This window comes from Athene cunicularia (assembly GCF_003259725.1).
Source record: "Athene cunicularia isolate RWA chromosome 1 unlocalized genomic scaffold, athCun1 chr1_part1, whole genome shotgun sequence".
NCBI classification, from domain to species: domain Eukaryota; kingdom Metazoa; phylum Chordata; class Aves; order Strigiformes; family Strigidae; genus Athene; species Athene cunicularia.
This window is the reverse complement of record NW_020799091.1, coordinates 92,707,916-92,730,617: the sequence shown is the minus strand read 5'-3', so window position 1 is coordinate 92,730,617 and position 22,702 is coordinate 92,707,916. Positions and strand designations below refer to the sequence as shown.

General features: G+C 38.2%; 1 protein-coding gene across 15 annotated transcripts in view; it reads right to left on the bottom strand.

The window, feature by feature from the left end:
* Nucleotides 1-22,702, bottom strand: part of KDM6A (lysine demethylase 6A) — a 125,311-nt gene that overhangs the window by 78,225 nt on the left and 24,384 nt on the right. For all 15 annotated transcript variants that reach the window (XR_003399120.1, XR_003399124.1, XM_026855849.1 and 12 more), the window contains exon 3: nucleotides 3,672-3,730. The gene's annotated coding sequence lies outside the window, so the exon portion shown is untranslated. The remainder of the gene's footprint in view (nucleotides 1-3,671; nucleotides 3,731-22,702) is intronic.

Genomic DNA, 22,702 nt, shown 5'->3' with positions numbered 1-22,702 from the left:
TGTCCTTGTTCCAAGGAGTCAAACTATTCCTCAAACAGGAGGAATTCCAGCATACAGAACACTCTGGCTTACAGAAGTGCCAGGATGCAGCAATGCAAAAAGACTGGGCTGGCTCTGAGATTTAAAGGAGACAGGTATCTTCTAGATATCACGATATTGAACGGATGATGACAGTGATTCTGTTTTGACAATGATGGCTGTAGAAGGGCCAAAAATTCCAGTCAGAGATGACAGATTTTCCTCCGGTAGTCTGCAACTTTAGCTGTGATGGTGAGGAAAAGGGTCTGATCATCACTTGCATCAGTCTTTGGCTTCTGTCAGGATTGTGTCCCACAAAAGTGTCAATGCTGAAGGATTGAGTTTACGTAAGGCTTAACTTGTACAGCTGATAAGGAATCCCTGGACTGAGGAGCCTCAGGATATATATACATATAAATGGGGTAATATGGGTGACTGATCTCAGTCTCTGTTAGGTGTTTCTGACATACCTTTCCCACACACTGTCCAGCAATTTGCAAAGTAACAGTCACTGAAAACACTGCAGGCTAGCTACATGGTTGGTACACTGGGATCCGAAGAGAATGTTAGAGCCACTTTCAGGACACAATTGCAGAGCCTGGACTCAAATTATTTTATCTTGGTGGGACTCAGTGTAAACCAGCAGATGATAGACCAGTCAGGCTCAGAATCATTACTGAAGTGAAAGAAAAAATTTGGCATCCAAGCCACTACATTTGGATACAGCTGTTGCACAGAAATGAAGAACAGCCTTTGATTAACTACTGAAATTCTTTAAGTGTTAAATCTAAAAGACAACTAAGGAGGATACAAAATTATTCAAGTTATGTAAATATCTCAGCTATCTCTATTCTACTGGTGTTCTACGCTACTTGAGAAACAGGGAAACAACAGGGAAAAATCAACTAACCACTTTATTTACTGCTTGATGATAAATGGTGTAAAAGATCAGAGTATCAAAATTTAAGATCCAGAAGACCTATTTTACTATACTTGATTCAATTTATGGAGCTAATTCATTATGGCATAATAACTGCATGAAATAGCTTTGGTCTGATCACACTATTGCTGCATCTTTGTAGATGTTGAGAACTTTCAGTTGTTACATGAACAGTCAAACAAAATCACAAATATAAAATGATGTATGGGCTAAGATTTGTACTTAAGATAACTGTAATGCTGCTTTAGCATATAGAGAAGTGTACAATATTGAACTACAGCGAACATCATATGTCTCAGACAATCCACCACTTTTTATGAAAGCTGGAAAACTTAAAAAATAATGTGAGAATATGAACAAGAATTCTAAAACTGAGCCTATTCCCGCTTTTTTAATATCCATGTTTATATGAGACATGAAAAAACCTCAAGCACTTCCTTACCTTTTCCTTTTAGGACTATGTACATGCCTCTCAGTAAAATCTAGGAATATCTAAACTGGTGTGGATAACCCCCCCCCCTCCAGCCTTCATGGATGAAGCATGAGAGCTCAAAATATTTTAAATGGTTTAGAGTTCTCCTCCAGCTTCCTAAACTACACAGATTTGTGTACTATATGAACATACATGGAACAGCTACAAATAAGACAGTTTGACTAGCTTTTCACTCTGAAAAAAGAGGGATTCTCCTTGCAATCTACAAGAGAGTCCTGTGGAGGATTAAGATCGACAAAAAAGAACTTAACTACTATAAATGACTTGCTATGACCTCCAAGCTTATTATGGTTTGGTCACACCTAAACACCCACAACCACACAGCCCACTCCTCTCATCCCCAAGAAAACACAGTAAGGGGCTGGCTGAAGGAGGGGGAAGCACTCAAAGTGATTAAAAAAAACCCCCAAATGCATATTTGTAAGATTTTATCTGCGTTAAGATTTTCTTCCTCTAAAAGTTTTACCCAATAATCTAACGATACACAACTTCCTTTGTACCACTTATACATAAACTTTGTTATATGAATGAAATGGCAAATATGATTATTCTACACAACCTTAACAGAAAATTCTATGTGCAGTTAAGACATGGTAAGTTAGGGCATCAATTTATACTCATGTTTTCAACAAGATTACTTAAAGGCATGGAAGAAAAATGTAAATTAATTCAAAACTCTGATTTATTAATACTTAGGTCTCACAATCAACTTGACTTTGTTGCTCCATTCGCTGGAAGGTGATAAATAGCACAATCCACTGATGGCAAAAGTCTATACTGAACAGGTGATATTTCAAAGAATCAACTACTCTAAATCTAACTACTTTGTCTTATTTAATTTTATCTTACAGTTATCTACCATTTTCACAGTGCAAATTGTAGCAAGATACTTCTTGTAATAAGAACTGGTGCACAAAATACTCTTCGATGTTAAACGATGAAGTGAAATTCAACCAAGATTTAACACAATCTTAAAATACTGGATTCTCAGGTTTTCTGAAAATTTTTCAGTTCTTCTCATTAATTAGAATGCAACAGAGTTGCATGCCATGGATGTGTGGCATGTGACTCTACACATGTGGCATACGTGGCATTCATTTCACCACTATCAATAAAGAAAGCAATGAGTTGCAAGATAATTAAAAAAAAATCCAAGTTCTGAGCTTATGATTTAACCAACTTATCTTAATTTGAAGAATAAAACATTATTTACATTATTATGAGGAATGCACAAATCTTTTATCTCACGTACACATAGAAACAATTTATGGGAGGAAGAGGGGGGAGGGCAGGGAGTGGGAGGGTAGAGCGACAGCCAGGGGGAAAAATTTCTCTTTATTGTTCCAGATCAGTCGGTAGTGAGTTACTGCCTCCTTACCTGCAGTTATACTCAGTCCAGTAAGATGATAAACCTTTTATTAATCAGTCAAGTAGTAAGGTCACATTTACTAACAGTCTCCATACTGACTGTAAAAATGCACTGACCTAAACACTGCACGTTTTCTGACTTTTTTTCCAATGACACTATATCTCTGCAAGAACAAATCCCAATGAAGTCTGAGGACCTTTCAACAGAACCCCTGAGTCTATTCCATTTATCATGTTTCTCTCATCACCAGTAAAAGAAAACCAAAACCCCATTGCAAACCAACTCTTCCCCCCATATCCAACAGCAGACCCTTTCAGTCCTCAAAGCCCTGTCAGAATTTATAATGCTTTCTAAGTTTTTATATCAGCTTTAAACATTATGATTCAAGTCTTGAGTATATTGCTTCTCACGTCCAAAACTTTCACATTATACAGCTATGTAAAAATTACTGATTAACAACCTAAATGAAAAGAAGCCCACTTTGACACTGCTTTTCCAAAAGTTTTTTGTAAACAGGCTTTCAAACAAATGCAGACTACAGACTATCAATAACAATAATTCACAAAAAAAACCTGACAAGTCCTACTGCTCTATCCCCCTTGCTGAATCATATTATAGGGAGCTGAAATTCTTCTCCTGTAAGTGCTTTCTTTTTCAAGCAACTTCCGTGGTTGCCACAGGTATGTTACAGTAAGTCAGATATGCAGCCCAGGACAGTATGTCTTCAAACATCATATCTATGATTATAAAAAAATTAAACTATCATACACTCACACTAAACTGAAGTTGAAATATTCACCTACCAATAAAACGCTACACAATACTGATACTGTGAGTTTATTGCAACTTACCATTGAAAGGCGTTGTAATGGAAGTAGACCAAACCAAGGCCATATAAAAAGGCAGCATTCTGTAAAGGAAAGAAACAATGTTGAAAGCCAAGGTAAAACAACCATATGCTCTAAGATTGAGTTTCCAGTATTTTATTCATCATTTGACATTCTATTTCCATGCTAAGATAAGCACATTTAAATTTCACCTTGAACAGGAAGAACCAAAAAGAAGGAATAAAAGGACAGGTAGACATTTAACAAAACACTATTCTCTACAAAATATTTTTTGAGGAATAGTAACAACAATAATATTATTTTACATCAGGCAAACTGATGTGCTTTGTTTTACTTGTACAACAGCAGGAAAGGAAATGACAGAGTAGAGGTCTTTGGCAATTTAATATAATAAAAAATGTTTTATGACTGAACACCATTTCATAGTAATAATAATTCATACCCAAATAAAAGTAAACAAAGATACACACTCTAATTTCAGAGTCCAAAGTAGAACATTAATTATATGGATCTGAAAATATGCTTAAGAAAATTCAATTTTTCTGAATACCAAAAATACAGACCATTGACTTCAATCCTAAAACAATCATATTTCTTCATAATTAATCAAATTTCTATTTTCTATTTCTCTACTTTGTGGAAGGAAAAAAAAAAAAAAAAGAAGGAAGAAAAAAAAAAGAACCATTCTCCATCTGGAAACCCATTTACCCCCCCATTTTCTTTTCACAGAAAAGTTTGACTTGCTTCTAAGTTGACATTACTAATAAGGTTTAATGAATGTTTAACTATAAAATTCTACAAACAATTATTACATGTATCCTAAATTAGGGAAAATAAACAAATTGTTTTTTTCTTTTTAAAAGTTATGTCACTGCATAGCTCTTTTTTCTTTAGCAGAGCAATTCCATTTACAGGAGACAACATATACATGCTGCCTATGACAGATTTTTAGGCTTTTCTTATGTATAATTCTGGTTTTGAGAGAGGAGGAACACATCCCAAAGAACACAAAGCTCTGACACATGGACAAGAAATGGAATTTCCATTGTTGAAGACTGTAGTTCAAGATAAATCCCTCTTCCACTTGCACGCACTTCTTCAACAAGACAAATTTCTAAGGAATTCCATTAAAGGAAGCTTAGTTATGCCTTAAACTCAATCCAAATATAAAAAGGTATAATCAGATTTCTCTAGAAAATAGCTTGTAAGTAGAACACAAATCAAAGAGCAGGATTCATGAGAAACAGGACCCAATATTAACATTTCATTATTCCCTCATCTGCATCTTCTAAATGCAAATTAAAACCAGGGGAAATGCCAAAGATCCTTTCATGAATACAGTTGGATCATAGCTTCAGCAATGGACAGCTTCCAAGAAAATGCTGTGGTATGACCAGATATTACAGCAATCAGAGCACTGGAAGATGTTAACAGAGGAGTGGAGGGGGAAGTACATAAACAATAAATGATGACACTTTAATAATATCATAAAACCACATTCCTGTTTAATTGAACAAAAACACAACACGGACATCGTAAAGATAAAAGATCTCTATTTCCATAACTCATATATTTCCTGCTTTCCAAGTGTGCTCTGGCAACAACAGACCAGGAAAGAAGGCAAGCTCAAAAACTGAATATACATAATGCCTTGATTTAAAAGTAATTTTAAATGAAGAAGTAAGACAGAGAGATTTCCACGTGTGCCACTTGAAAACATACAAAATAGAGCACACACTTAGTAACCTTTATTATGTTCAGGTCAGCCTCATTTGTAGAACAGAACTTAACAACACTGTCCAGTGATACCTCAGAGATCCACCAACTGCAATCAAGACTAGATCACTGTAAAGACTGATAAAAACAGTAATAATAAAATAATCCTTCATCACCACACTGCAAAATTCAAGCAAAAATATGCTAGACAACTAAAACCTATTCAATCTTCAAAGAATTTAATCTCCTCTTCTGAAATCTATTAGAATTCACAGTCCAAATGAGTTACAGATTCAGACAATTAATCTAGCTGATAGTATGATCCTAAGGGGTTAATAATAATCAATTTTCAAGTCACAACAGGACCAAGATACAGGTGATTTATCCAAATGTAATAATATATTGAGTTCACATGAAGCTTTCAGGTTGTCCCCACCCAAGTAAAATAAAAATCAACCATTACCGCTCTGTCCTTTGTTCAGTGACTGTTTTTCCCATTTTTCTCCCATTCTCATTGGGTCTTAGAAAGCATTTCAGATTGACCTTAAAAACTCTGTTGAACTGTCACTGTCTTAATAAAAACAGGGCAAGATTTAAGACTCTCCAATACTTCAAATGTAAAGGTGTAAATTCTTAAATGTCAGTATGGATCATGTTTATCTGTTCTGAAATACTACAGCTCCAATCATATGTAACACCATTAGTACTGCCTGTTGATTATTAGATGTTTTAATAAAGATTAAATATAACTTTTAATCTTAATTTGAAACTGGATGGGACTTTCACAAGGACTGGAAGAGACTTTCACAAGGACTAGAAGATATTACAGTGTTTCAAGGCATGTAGTATTTTCCCACAAATAATTCAAGGCGAGATGTGCATAAAGTTCATTACGTCAGCAACTAACTTTTCTGCCATATTGCAGAATACCATCAAGTTCAACGTGCAGCCAAGTTCCTACTGGCAACAGCCAATATCAAAGGCTGTAACAGCTTATTGAATATTGGGGCAAAGCAGGATCATTACACAAAATTTTCATCTACAAAATGTCCTTTTTCTTAACATCATAAGTTTCTGTGACTCTGTTTACCAGGAACACACCCTGTCTTAAGCAATCTATTTCCAGTCACCTCTGTTGCTTTTATTTGGACAAGTTTATCACAAAAAATATTAATCCCACATTTTCCACTAAAGACTACTTTTGTAATTGAATCCCTGCTATTCGGAATCCTGCTATAAATAACTTGTGAGTTAGAATACATGATCACTTTTTTCCCCTCCAAACATTTTTCAGTAAGAAGTAGAAAACGATCTTATCACCATCCTTTCCTTGAACTTCTTAACAACCCTCACAATTTCTGAAGATCTCACGCTAACAAAATTCATTCTTTGGCTACTAACTTCTAATGTAATTTCTGCGTTATGAGATATGTCTCTCTACTAAAATCTATAGTAAAATGAAAAAAAGCTGCAAACCAAAACAGACTGTACCTCAAATATGAAGTCCGGGATTTTTATTCTACAGACATGCTATTAAAAACTAGAAATGCTGTTTTCAAGCCGATGTCATTTACATTTTCCACAAGCTATCAAAAAATGTAAAAATGTTTCATACCAACCACTAGATGGCTCAAATACCTCTTTCCATTTTACACACACAATTTACGAAGATTATCAAGTTTATATTGTGTATTCTGCTACTTACAAGCACTATTAATGCTGAGCATCATTTCAATTATACTTAAAAAAAAATACGTAAGCCACAGTATTTTACTGATAGATGACTCAGAAGGCAAAAACGTATTTGTATGTACCTTTTTCTGTAACTGAGATGAATAAGCACGCTGAAGACTTTTTTTGGTCTTATTTTCTCGATTACTTTAAACAAACAGGAGAGTTAACCAGTGAGGAAAACCCCCCCCATCTCACAGACCTTCTGTATTAACCCAAGTAATTGGTTTAGAGTTTCCTTGAAGCAGCAGATGGAAACAAATCCCCAACATTTCATGTGCTCTCTTCTCTAGTCATTTCAGGCCAAGTTCACAACAAAGTCTTTCCATCTTCAACCATGCAGTCAGTGCTTCCACAGAAACATGTCAGACTAGACCACCACAGTCACACTTCATAAACACAGGGTCAGAAAAACACACATGTACTGTGTAACAAGGGGCCATACTCACATTCAGAGTTAAAAATGGCCATCTTAGACTGACTCATAAATGTATAGCTACCACATCTGAGTCCAGGTGTTTTTCACCAGCAACATGCTTATCTGCCACAAGCAGTTGAGACTCTGCTACTGACTCCAAATTAGTGTTTTATAAACACAAGAATATAAAAAGAAATGATGCTCTGAAATGAAAATCTGTTCAGCAAGCACTTCTAGAGAGTCAGCAAGCCGAAAAAGATGTTAGAGTCAAAGCAGCCTCAGGGCAGCATCCAGTCAGGACCTTACAACTTAAAAATTAAAATTAACAGTTTTTGCCATAGTTTCACAGCACTGCTGATTCAGAAACATTCCCTAACACTGCCACTCATTTTTGTTGACAATCATTTGTGGAGTACTACAGTCAACTGGATGCCAGAACTGACCTGAGTTATTAATATCCAGAAAAAAAAAGGATTATTTTTAACTGGATCAGTTTCCCAGCCAAGTTCACTGTATAGCCTCCCCCCAAACAACTGCATTAGCACAAGTGAAAGAGTGGAATGTAACCAAAATAAGTGAAAGCTTCTTAAGCCTATGCTGCTACCAACAAAACGCCTATCAAACCTACAATAACTTTTGAAACAGCAAATGAATGAGCAAAATCCTAGATAAAAGACTCGAACAGACAATCTACACTTTAAAAAAAGGCAGTATTTTATTACCTCTTAACCCACATATAAATGACTCAAGAGAAATCAACCTCTATGGGTGGGTCAGTACAAGATGAATGGATTTCATGTTTTTACATGAAAAAAACATCATAGCCTGCCTGTCAGCCTTCTCCATGAAAGTCCTTAACCAGTGAGACACATAGACAAATACACCTTTTCTCCTTTATGACTCTAAAGGGCAGTGTCAGATGTGGGCAAAATAATCCCTTTATTTCATTAAAAATTTGTCAATATTTAGACAGAAATCAGAGTGTATCCCATGATAGTACAAAATAAAACCAAGAACAGTAGAAACAAAGTCCCCATGCAGTTGCTTAGTGGAAGTCTGAAGGAAAGCTATCAAAAAAATAACAAAGTTCGGTGAAAGGCACATAAATCAGATACCCATAGCATGGGTATTTATGAGACCAGTGATTGGTTTTCATTTGCTTATTACTATTGCCAGGAATCAAAAAGCCTTTGATGACAAAAATTGTCCAGCAGGACTCTGAACACCCCTTCCACAACTGTCCAGGTTCCAGAGGAACCTCCAGTTCGGCCCACATCACACCAGGCTGTAGAACACGCACGTGGGCAAGGGCCCACTGCTCTTCAGAAAAATCTAACTAGTAAAACAAGGGTTTACAATTTACATTGCATCCTGCGGTCACAGCGTCTCTCAGCCACCTATCAAAGCAAAAGAACAGTTTTGGTGTTCAAATGTGCGAATATGTTTATTTCTTTACTAAAAAAATGAAAGATGAGGTTTTGACACTATGGTGACTAATACTTTCTCCTGACACTACTCAATATATAATAACAGTTCCCTGGAGAATATGTTCTGCACAAAAAAATTCCACTCAGGCTCTTGTGCATAAACAGCTATATGCCTTTAGGAGTGGACAAGCTCTAGCAGTTCCAATCACAAAGAATGTAAGTGTTCAGTAGTAAGAGGGGAGGGTCCAAATAAAATTTGTTTAGCTTTGTACAAACACAAAAAAAGAGAGCTACCTCTCTACATGTTTTACACATTCCCAACACCTGCAAAAATACTAAGATCCATTTAAAGGGTGTATTACAAATTATTATAGTAACATTAGTTTTGGCATCTTCAAGAAATTTTATAGTACCTGAGAAATCATTAGGTTTATACGGAATCTATAAAATACAGCTATATGTAACATGCTTGCATGACCCTGCTTCTTGACCAACAATCACAATAGTCAAAGAATTGTTACTGGGTGTGTGCCTGCATCTCAACAGCAATGTGAAAGCAGAAGTCATTATTCCTGTAACAAATATATTCTGGCATATACAACAGATTAATTAATATAACATTTTGGTAAATAACTGCAAAGTAATTTCTTCTCATCTTTAAGAAGTTAATCTTTCCAGAGAGTAAGTATTGCCAAAATACACCTACTACTCATAGAAGAAAACTGGCTAATGTATCTTTCTTAATTCATAAAAAACACTTTTTTTTCCCTTTCACAGAAAAATTAAGGTAAAGCAGAAAAAACAAACCAAACCAAAGAAAATCCAAATAAACAGTAATCCCACACCAACCACAACATAATAATAAAAAAAAAAAAGTGGTTTTTTTTTCCCTTGTAAGTGGTACCCATCTTTGAAATTACTATACTTGCTCCTCACCATCCTTCTCTCCTTCTCATCTCCTCTTTAGGAAAGACAGTACATTTGTCCATAGCCTTTGCAACTCCCCACCAGTGCTGCACTTCCCTGTTCCCTACAGCTCCCCTCTGAATGAACACTATCCTTTACACTTCTCTGAAACACTGCTGTCCTACCATTTTGACTCGTGGACTACGACAGCTATGGCAAAACCTGCTTGAACAAACTGAAGAGAGTGCTTAATACCACCGCTGTCCATGAAGTGGCTTTCCAGCACTACCTGTAAAAAAGCTTCTTGTCACACTGGGAAGAACAGGTACATCAAGACAAGACTAATAGTGAATTATCAAAATGCATATACAGTAGTTAATTCAAGAAACATTAATAATTTCATACCCTCTTGAGTAATACACTGTGCTACAATCACTTCATAGGGAGCACTTTCATATTAAAGACAAAATGATAAAGCAATATTAAATAACTCAAAACCTCTTCATAAATGATGGAATATATGCAGTTTTGTAAACTGGGTATTCCTTTATCCATAAGTAAATTTAGGTCCTGGGCAAAATGGAATACTGATTAACTAGTGTACTCCTCAAATCTCTCATAAGAACAAGCAGCCAAGCAAATGTCTAAATAGTGATCGTTGCTATGGGTATCTGATTTATGTGCCTTTCACCGAAGCTTATAAAATTTCACTTGATGTAAACATCTTCATTTTCCACTTGACACAACTTTTTTCAATAATATAACTATTTTAACAGAAAACAGTATTTTTCTGAAACAAATCAAGGGAGCAAAGGTGTTGTGCAACACACAAAAGATTAAACTCACCTTGAAAGACATTTTATAGAAATGATTCATCTAACCAAATTTAATACTCTCCCTACAGATGCCCTGAATGCTGTTAGCAATCACGAAGTTTCTATTTTGTATGATACATGATTTAAAAAAAAAAAACAACAACAAAACCAAACAAAAAAAAACCAACAAAAAACCACAACTCCTGATCCCAAAGAGAAAGCCATATATGAGACTGGATGCTTTACACCTGAACCAATTTGCCCAAGGTTTAGCACAAAACCTGGATATAATCTCCCTGGAGATCACCTAGTCCAACCCACTGCTCAAGGAAGGTTCAACTATAGCAGGTTTCCTAGGACAATGTCCAGTTGGGTGCGGTGGGCGGAGGAAGCAAGCAGCCAATTCAATGTGAATGATAGAGCAAGCTTCAACTTTATTGAGAGAAATCACACCTTATATAAGCACTCTACAATACACTACTTGTAACTCTATTGGATACATTTAAGAAACTACATTATAATATCTCAGCCATTGGGTACATTCAAAAGATCACATTATAATACACCAGCCCCTTGTGGCATTTCTGGTATGCATAAACATCTTTCTTGCTGTGAACCTGCTTCTCTCCCAGGGCTGCTTCCCTTCACCCCCCAAGGTCGTAATGCGCCCCAACTTATCTCCTTGTTCTCACAACAGTCCTTGTTATCATCAATGTACGCTGGGTTTTTTCCTCTGTTTACCTCAGGTGGCTGTGACCGACTTCTGCAGGGAGCTATGGCCGACCAGCTCCTGCAGGGAGCTATGGCCTTGCTGTCTGCAAGCCGTTCTCCAACAGTTGGGTTTTGACTGTCTGCAAGGATAGAGGCTCCACAATCTCTCTGGGCAACCTCCTCCACTATTAAATCACTTGCATAATTAAAAAAAAAAAATCCCCATGTTTAAAAGGCATTTTGTGTTTTCAATTTGTACCCACTGCCTCTTCTTTTGCTAGGGCACCACTGAAAAGAGTCTGGCTCTGTCTTCATTTATTCCCACATCAGGTATTTGTACACCCTGATAAGACACCCCTGAGCCTTCTCTTCTCTAGGCTGAAAAACCCCAGCCCTCTTAGCCTCTTATCTTGTATGGCAGATGTTTGAAGCCCTTTTATCAGCCTCATGTCCCCTTACTGGACTCGTCCCAGTATCTCCCCATCTCTGTTCTACTCAGGAGCCCAGCACTGGACTCAGTACTTCACATGTGTCTCACCAGAGCTCAGTAGAAAGGACAGATCACCCACCTCAACTTAATGGTGATGCTCTGCCTTATGCAGCCCAGGACACTGTTGCTTGTCTTTGCTGCAACAGCACGTTGATGGCTTATGGTCAACTTGTTCACTAGGACCCTCAGGGCGTTTTCTGAAAAGCTGTTTCCAGCTAGTCAGCCTCCAGCTTATGCTGGTGAATTTTGTTATTCCTCCACAAATAGAGGACTAGCATCTCCCTTTACTGAACTCCATGAGGCCTCTGTAGGTTGTTCAGGTCCCTGTGAACAGCAGCACGACTATGTGGTCTCTTCCCCATTTTGTATTCTCTGCAAACATGCCGAAGGTGCACTCTAACCCATAATGCAGGTCATTAACTGAAGATGCTGAAGAACACTGGTCCCACTATCAACCCCTGGGGTACACCACTAGTGGCTGGTCTCTGTGATGCTGATCACAACTCTCTGAGTCCAGGCTAGCCAGTTTTCAATCTACCACACCGACCACTTATCTGGTCTATACTATACATCAGTTTGTCTATATTATGGGAGAAAGTATGGAAATCCTTACTAAAGTAAACACAAACAAATCAATGGCTCTCACCCCCTACACCAAGCCAGTCAAGAGCACTGCAAATAAAAATCTGTTTGGATGGCCGGGCCCAAAGAGTTGTGGTGAACGGAGTTAAATCCAGTTGGCGGCGGTTGCGAGTGGTGTCCCCCAGGGCTCAGTGTTGGGGCCACTCCTGTTTAATATCTTTATTGATGATCTAGACGAGGGGATGGAGTGCACCCTCAGTCAGTTTGCAGATGACACCCAGTTGGGTGGGAGTGTTGATGTGCTCGAGGGCAGGGAGGCTCTGCAGAGAGACCTGGACAGGCTGGAGCCATGGGCTGAGGCCAACTGGAGGAGTTTCCATAAGGCCAAATGCCGGGGGCTGCCCTTGGGCCACAACAACCCCCAGCAGCGCTACAGGCTTGGGGAGGAGTGGCTGGAGAGCTGCCAGTCACAGAGGGACCTGGGGGTGTTGATTGACAGCCAGCTGAACAGGAGCCAGCAGTGTGCCCAGGTGGCCAAGAAGGCCAATGGCATCCTGGCTTGTGTCAGCAATACCGTGGCCAGCAGGGACAGGGAAGGGATCTGACCCCTGTACTCGGCACTGGTGAGGCCGCCCCTCGATTCCTGTGTTCAGTTTTGGGCCCCTCACTACAAAAAGGACATTGAAGTACTCCAGAGTGTCGAGAAGGGCAACGAAGCTGGTGAAGGCTCTGGAGCACAGGTCGTATGGGGAGCAGCTGAGGGAACTGGGGGTGTTTAGTCTGGAGAAGAGGAGGCTGAGGGAAGACCTCATTGCCCTCTACAGCTACCTGAAAAGAGGGTGCAGAGAGCTGGGGATGAGCCTCTTTAACCAAATAGTAAGCAGTAAGAAAAGTGGTAATGGCCTCAAATTGCACCAGGGAAAGTTTAGACTAGATGTCAGGAAGCATTTCTTTCCAGAAGGGGTTGTTAGGTGTTGGAATGGGCTGCCCAGGAAAGTGGTGGAGTCCCCATCCCTGGAGGTGTTTAAGAGTCAAGCTGACATAGCGCTGAGGGATATGGTGTAGTTGAGAACTGTCAGTGCTAGGGTAACAGTTGGACTAGATGATCTTCAAGGTCTTTTCTAACCCAGATGCTTCTGTGATTCTGTGAAACAGCTATCAGGTTCATCAAGTATAATCTCGCCTTCATAAATCCATGCTGATTACTTCCTGTGACTTGTCTGCCCGAAGTGTGTTTGGAAATTTTCTAGGATAATTTGCTCTACCACCTTCCCAAGGATAGGGGTGAGGCTGACTGTAGTTCCCTAGATGCTCCTTGTCCTTCTTGAAGACAGGAGTGGCATTTGCTTTCTTCCAGGCTTCAGGAACCTTCCTCCATCACCATGACCTTTCTAGGATCACTCAGAATAATCTCATAGTGACACAGGTGAGCTCCGTCAGCATTTACTAAAGCAGCCCATCAGGTCCCATGCACTTAAGAGATATCTAGTCTGTTTAAATGTTCCCAAACTTAATCCTCCTCACTGAGAGCAAGTCTTCCTGCGTTCAGACTTTCCCACTGGTCTCAAGGATCTTGGAATCCTGAAGGCAAGACTTAATCAGTAAAGACCAAGGTGAAGAAGGCATTAAGTACCTTGGTGTTTTCCATATCCTTTGTTCCCTGTCCCTTTCAGCAGCAGACTCACATATTCTTTCATCTTCCTTCTGCTGCTGATATACTTGTAGAAGCCCTTCACATGCCTCACTAAATTCAACTCCATGTGGGCTTTGGCTTCCCTTATGCAGTTCCTGAATTCTTGGATGATGTCTCTGTATTCCTCCTGAGTCATCTACCTCTTGTATGCTTCTTTTCTACACCTGAGTTTTATCAGGAGCATCTTGTTCATGCATGCAGGATTCCCTTCCTTTTTATCTAACTTCCTGCAAGTCAGGTTGGACTGTTCTTGAGCTCAGAAAAAGTTATTCTTGAAAATTAACAAGCTCTCATGGACCTCTCTTCTCTCCAGGACAATGTCCAAGGGATTCTTCCAAGCTGATCCCTGAACAGACCATGGTCTCCTCCCCTAAGTTCAGAGTTTTGATTCTATTATTTGCCTTGTTATCTTGTCTCAGGATCCTGTACTCCATTTCACAGTCCTGCAGCCAATGCTGTCTCAATCTTCACAGTCACAACCTGTTCTTCCATGTTTGCAAGCATGAGATTAGCAGATCATCTCCCATTGTTGGCCTCTCCATCAATTGTGTCAGGAACTTGTAATCAATATACTTCAAAAACCTACTCGATTGCTTGTACTCTATTGCGTTGCTCTGCCAGCAAATATCATTATATCTAAGCCCACTATTAGGACCAGTGACTGCAAACGTAATGCTTCTTCCAGTTGTTGAAAGGCAGCCTCATCTACTACTTCCTGATATCAGGTTGTCTGTAAGAGACAACCACCACAACATCACACACGTTGCTCATTCACTGACCCATAACCTCTCGACTACCTTCTCAACCATCCAAAAGCATGGCTCCATACATTCTAGCTGTTCTTTCATAAACGGCCTCTCCCACTCCTCACCTCCCCAGACTGCCCTCCACAAATAGCTTGTGCCCACCCATTGCGGCACTCCAGTTGCCTAACTATTGCACTGCATCTCAGTGATCCCAGTCAGATCACAGCCCTGCAATTGCATGTGGACCTCTGACTCCTCCCATTTTTTCCCCATGCTGCATCTGTGTGTCCAAGCACTTCAGAGAGGCACCCATTTCTGCTGATTTCCCAGAAAAGGTAAGAGACATGCCCCCATAATGCTGTCCTGTAGGCACTTCCTTATTTTGTCCATACCCTTGAGGTGATTACCATAAGCAAATTAAACAAAGAGCAGTTCTCAACCTCTGTTTTTGACAACTACTGCTCTTATTTCATACCTATTAAAGGATTTGGCTTTTCTCTTTTTCCAGCTAGATACAGTGACCTAACAAAAATTATTAGATCTCTTCACAAATGTTTTCAATCAAAGTACAGAATCACAGAACCACAGGATGTTTTGAGTTGGAAGGGACCTTAAATATCATCTAGTCCCAACCTCCTTGCTATGGGCAGGGACACCTTCCATCAGACCAGGTGGCTCAAAGCCCCGTCCAACCTGGCCTTGAACCCTACCAGGGAGGGGGCAGCCACAGCTTCTCTGGGGAAACTGCTCCAGTGTCTCATCACCCTCACAGTAAAGAATTTCTTCCTTACATGTAAACTAAATCTACCCTCTTCCAGTTTAAAACCATTACCCCTTGTCCTACCACTACAGTCCCTGATGAAAGAGTCTCTCCCTGTCTTTCCTATAGGCTTTCTTTAAGTACTGGAAGGCCACTATAAGGTCTCCCCAGACCCTTCTCTTCTCCAGACTGAACAACCCCAACTCCTCCCTCAGCCTGTCGTCATGGGGGAGGTGTTCCAGACCCCAATCATCTTTGTTTCTTCAGAAATTAATGTCTGTTCATGTATATACACACATTACAGAAACATCTTTTCTGGAAGATGACATTTGGACAGTTTACTGAAATGTTTTATTCCCTTTTATATGGCAAGTGATTATCACCATTTATACCTATCATCTTAAAAACATTTTATGAAATAGAACTACTAGTATGGAATTTTATGTTCGTGATTCACCATATTTCGAATCCTTTCCAGCAAAGATAGGAATCCCACTGAGATTACAAGTAGCCCCATTATTTCCCTGTCAGTTTCTCACTGCTGGAGAATCATTACTGTGTTGGAAAAAAGCCTTAGTATCATTAATTACACAGCTGCTCTACCTGAGGCACTGCACATAAAATGGGAGTGGACAAGCCAAATATATTAAGGCATGAATGACTACAAAGTGATTCAAAAACACACAAGCAAACCACTAAAACCAAAGGAAAATAATCACAAAAGTGGCAAAACTGTCTATAGTTGTTCCCTTGAAACTTAAGTGACATTGTGCTGGGCAATAACTAGAACCAAGCTGGATCTGGAACTCAGCTTAATGGAAAAATTTTAAGTTGAAATTTTAACCAAGTTCCCCAAGAATGCTGTTGCTACTTATATGTTGTTCTTTCCAGCTGAAAAACTCCTGAACCTGCTAGCCACTTTCTAATGAATTCTACAGAAAGCAAGACATCTCAGAGATTAAAAACTTAAGAAATGGCACTGAAAATACCTACTGGATAGAGAGAAAAGAGCCCTCAAACCAATGACTACTTTCAGAAAACAAGTAAGAGTTTAAATACTCTGTCCTCTTTGGGCAGAGATACTTAGTCCATTAGCACAGATTTAAATCAAGCAAGTTCTTTTCCCTGCTCAGAGATGTCATTCAGGATGCTTCACTTGGAAAAACAGAGTAATTCCAGTTCATGTGTGCTTACAAAAAGAAGTGGGAGAAGCAAGGACAGGAGGTGCAAAGGGGCAACAGACACCAACCCTTCATTACTTGAGCTTCATTAGCTCTAGCATAAGAAGTTTGTTCTGTAAACAGCAAATTGAACAAGCAATGTTTGGAACAAAATCCTGAGTATCAGCTTTAGACAGTAATATCTGAAAATGGAAAATGTTACTGGACAGCATAATTTTGAGTATATATTTTATGTATTGTTATAAATATATCAAATAATAAAACAATATATTTTTAAAGTATCAAAATGTAAGGTCATTGATTAATGGTTGCTAGTTAGATATCAATCAATTATTACTGAAAATGATTTTCCAATTAAGACTGTAGTTTGTTTAGTAGTAATCACTAATTGGTGTTCTAATTGGTGATTTGCTGCTTTATTTGTTAGAATGTACAAATACTTAAAATAGGATGCAACAGACAAGGCAGTAGGCCCACATGACAGGCAGCTGGGGGAGCAGACAAGATGGCCAGCAGCCAAAAGCAAAGCAAAGCAGCTGGGCAGCCCACCAACCATTCCCACAGAGTATTTCATTTCCATCAAATCATCATTTCTTAACAGAAAACTGTACATCAGTAAATTTTCAGCCCACTCTGTGAATATATATACTAGTGAGTTTAAAAGTGTTCATTTTCTAAAGGCAAAACAAACAAAGAAAAAATACAAACAAGCCAAATGATAGGACACTTCTTTCACTCTCCATCTCTTCTCTGCTAATTCTACACTGCTCTACTTAGCTCCTTCTTCACCTACTCCAGAGGTCAGTTTCCTTTCCTCACTAATCCCTCTTCTTCTTACCATTATATCACTGCTGCTGTACCTGATGTTACTTAATTACTTCTGTCAATGATTTAACTTCTGAAAAATTAACTCTGAAAAATTGCAAATGGAAACATCACAACTGTCCTGAATCAGGAACCTGAACATTTTAAAATCCACTAGTCTCTCCTCCGTTATGACTATTATCTTTTCTTACAAGAAAAGGTTGTTAGAAACCTCTTAAATTTGGTAATTTTTAAATCTCTTCCTCTGGGTCACTTTATTCCTAAACCCCATTGCTTATGCAGTAGCTGATTTGCCAGAAGGAGGAGCAAGAGAGGACAGAAGAAGAGGACCAATTAACCAATGCCATAGGATGGGGATTTTCTCCTCTGTTAATCTGACATCCTTTTGAAAGACTCTAGGGAGCTCTTATTTAAAGATGCCTTGTTAAATCGAGTTTCACAAATTAATTTTACATTATAACTTCTGCTCCTCACTGTGAGTCAATAGCCCCTTACTCTTTTACTAAAAGTCAGTAGAATCCCTTTCTAACCCAGATACATGGTTATGTGTTGATTCACTCTCTTTCCTGTCTGTCACTGCAATAGACAGTTCTTGGATATGCTTTTATCATTTATCTGAAATTTCATTCTGCTGTTCTGCATTTGAGAGGAGGATGACTAGACTCCAGCAAAATGTCAAGCCGAACTATACTTATCTTTTATATAAGACCATGCTTTCCAGTACAGGCTTCTATATTGTTCTTTATTAAACTATATATTGTTTGGGCTTCTCACTTTTCCTCCATACTCTCTACTTTTTCTGACAGCCAGTTCAGTTTTCTTAACACCATCAGCTGTATATACATGAGATGATGGATACAAATAGTTGAAAATATTCCATTTAAAAAAAAATAAATCTCAACATATGAAATTCCACCTGCTATCTTAATTCTCCATAATATTATTTTGTATATCTATATTTCTATCATTCAACATACAAAATTTATCTTCTATTTTAGAATATCAATATTCGTTTTCAATCATTAAAATAATTAAAAATATTTAATACCAGCCCCACATTTACAGATCTTCCATATAACAGTCTAATATACATCAACTTAGATTTTCCTAGATCAAAGACATTTCACACCCCACCCCCCCAATTAACAGCAATTTTCTACCACTTCAGCGAACATTAAGGACTGCTTAAACTTATATCCTGTATGAGATTTCCCATCTTTACCGAATATGCAATTCCTCTCCAGGGTAATCTGAATCTCTCTACCTTCTTAATTAAAGTAGCATTTTCAAAAAAGACTTTACAGCTTTCTTACACATTGTCTTAAGGTCCAGTTATCCATTCCAATGGAATATCCATAAACAGGATCATTATTTAATTGCAGATATAAAAAATGAAGTAAATTACACCTACAGAAAGAGAAAGATAGTTCTACAGCATGAAGACAATGATGTGGGCAGTTTCAAAAGCCTGTGATCATAGCCTTGTGGTCAACTAGCAGATCTCAAAACGGGCAGGCATAAATATCGTACCTTGAAATTATCAATATAGACTTTATAGTACTTGGCTTAACCAAAGTAGCCGCCTGTGTCTCAGATGTACAGGAGAATGAATACTAACATGGGAAAGAAGATTATGTGAATTAATTAAGTGTACTTAAGTACTGGTCTGCTAGGAAGAACTCCCAACATAAAGAAAAAGAATAATTTACTCCTTGGGAAGACAGACCATAGTAGCCACTGAAGGCCTGCGCTGACTGATAGGGAATATGACAGTCAGGGAGCCTAAAAAAGGTATCTTCACAAACAATGTCAGGGTAAAGGAGGGAACATGAACTCATTTTCTGGTCTAATTTGTGCTTGATGCCTGGTGGAAGCATTTAACATAAGTTTTGTGGAACACTTCCCTCTTTTTAATGTGCTTTTGACATTACATTTGATCATTTTCTTAAACACAAACACATCTACTTTAGGATGTGCTTTAGGAAGTCCACACTGTATTTAATTGTTTAACATGGTAATTAAATATCTGATTCTATATCAGCTAGTAGATATATTCTACTTCTCAATTTCCCTTAAGATTTCACAGAATGACAGCTATGCCTCTCAATCATTTTTAAACATGTTTAGTGCCTTAACGGTGTGACTGGTCTCCAATAAATACTTTTCAGGCCTAAAATTCACATCCCCTTCAGTAAAACAAAGGGAATCCTCAGGTTAACAACTTGTTTCAGCATTCCCCAAACCCCTTAAAGAACTCTGCTGTCTATGCAATATGCATGGCATGAATGAATAAAATAGAAAAGCCTTTATTTAGTTGTATTTACATGGGTTGAAGTTTCTATACCAAGAATTTTGAGTAATGCAGCTTTATGAGATCCTTGTCTTAGGTTTTATTACAGATGGCCACTCACCCTTTATCCTCTGCTTCTAAAAGCAAAGTCTACCAAAATGAGAAGGTAACGTTTGGATTTAGATAGGTTTGATAACCCAGACCATGAATTACTGTTCATCTCACACAACATAGAGACAGGGAACTTTGTTGCACTTATGACAGCATAATCCTTTGTTGACCTGACAGATCAAATTCTTCCCAACAATCACAAAACTGTCGACCACTTTCTTTTCACAACCAGAAAGCTATGAGTCACCCACTGAATGGAGCAGTACTTCAAGACAGTGCTCCAATACCTCAGTGAACACTGTGTTCCAGCCAAACATGAAAGCAAAATCCTACCGGTCAGCACCTACTCCCTGAACCTGAATCACCAAAATACATCAAGATATACACAGCATCTCCCAGTTTGTATGTACAGGCTGTAAGACTAAGAATATATAATTGAATATATAAATATATAACTAAAACTAGAATTCCATGAAAAGATAAAAATCAGTGTTTAGAGAGGTTAGTTAACAGAGAACATGGAACGATGCCACATTAATTTGGAGTTACAAGTCTACATAAAATACCAGAATTAGCAAAACCATTGAACAACTGCATTTTTAAAAAATTGCAAAATATCAGTTGTGTTCCTTTAGAGGCATTTTTATTTTGTATTATTTTTCCAAGGAAGCACTTAATATTCATTCTTGGGTTCAAGACTAGTTGCCTTCCTGTGGCATCACTCATCTGGATTTGCCTTGAACTCAGTAGTGACATTCACCATCTGTTTGCTTCAGTTTTCTCCTTACTCAAAGCCCATCAGAAAAAAATCACCAGCAAGGAGTACCTACATGCTCTCTTTCTATAGAAGCCAGTGTTACAGCCACTGTAATCAAGGAGAGACTCCCAAGGAATTAGTCTGACATCAATTAACAGGGAATAAAGTTTCGGACATAAAAAGGTTGACATTCCTCTGAAAGACATACTGTCTGAGGGAAGCGGAAATACCTTCAAGACAAGCTTTTCTTCGGAACTTATTTACAAGTTTCAGACAGATAGAGGGCTCTGTTTGCCTAGATTTTGAGATCAGAAACAGTATTGAGAAAGGGTTATAATGCTCCATTATGAACTAGATGGATGATTTCCTTTATGTTATTATATTTTTATGGATTTCAGAGAGAGAGAGAGAGAGAAAGGGATAAAGTGTACTGAAATTCTTGTATAACTCCACAGAGTAATTCTAATTCTGCTCTAGACAACATCCAATGATTGTATTTAATCAGAAAATCATCCTTCCCCTCCAAAAGGTAGACTATGTTACTAAATGGAAACATGACTCTGAGTAGGTGATCTAGGAGGTAGGGGGCAAGCTATCATACAGTTCAGCTAGTAACATTTAACTTTTAAAATGTTGCTGCTGAAGTTACCGCTAAGAGTAACTTCACTTTTCTATCATTATTTTAAGCCTTTCCGTCCCAACAATGCCCTCCCAACCTCCAGTGATTTGTTGTTCAGAGGTTTCTAAAGCCAGACAAAATGTCTTCATATCTGATTATTCTTAATGGGTTTTTTCTACCCTAAATTTGTCCAGCTGCTTCTTGAAACCATTGTAACATTGTGAGTCTGCAACATTCTGAAAAACTGATACAACTTTCTATATCATCAGTGATACAAAAACTTCTGGAAGATGCAGTAAGCATTAATTTCCTGCAGCAGCTGACTACAGAACAGAAAACACAGAAAATATCACCATCAGTACTAGTCTTTTTAAAGGGATTCCCCCTTCTCTGTCACCACTATATGTTTTCATCTCTTAGCTATAAAGAAAATTGTTATTCAGAATGATAACCAGTTTCTCCCCTGCCTTTACTGAATCCTGTTTGATTCATCTCCTCTTCTACAGTGTTTACCAGGATTAGAATCAGATTTTTCAATTTACATATTTTCAGAAAAAGTTCACAAAATTCTGATTACATCATTAATGTAGCTGGGAATGGATCTGTGTCTGATTCCAAGAATCAGAGTCCAACAGGTAAACGCCTGAAATGGATCCCAATACTCTTTGGAAGGAGAAAAAAACAATACATGAAATACTTTTAGAAAACATGTCAGACAGCATCAGTGTAGTTATGTCTCATAATACAGTTTTACTGCTGCTTGTCTGATGACCCTGAGAATTCAGAGAGAAGAGGATAGAACAATGCCTGCAATAAGAAAAATACCAAGTAAAAACCTAATCCAGAAAAAAAAAAAAACACTGAATGAGGAAATCAGGAAAAATAGCTACATTTATTTTTACTGGTAATACTAGATAAAATTTAACTAAGGAACTTCTGGCCTTACAGAACAAAGACTAGGCTGGGAAAGAAGAAAACGGTGTGAAGGATGCCTAACTGACTGTTATTTCTCCCATATCTGAGATGTTGGATCTCTCATCAGCCCCATTCCTCTGGCAAATAAGATGAGAAAAATGACACAGCGTGAGGAACAGAAGTTACGAGTTCTAAGTTGTCCCTCAGAAGTTGGGAAGGATAACTGGTACCAAAAAAAATGAAACTGCATGCTGTCTTAGGAATTAGTGCCAAGTAAGTTGAATATAGCAGCCCAGAAAGTGGCTGAGGATGACAAGCTAGTATTTTCCCAGGTTCTTCTG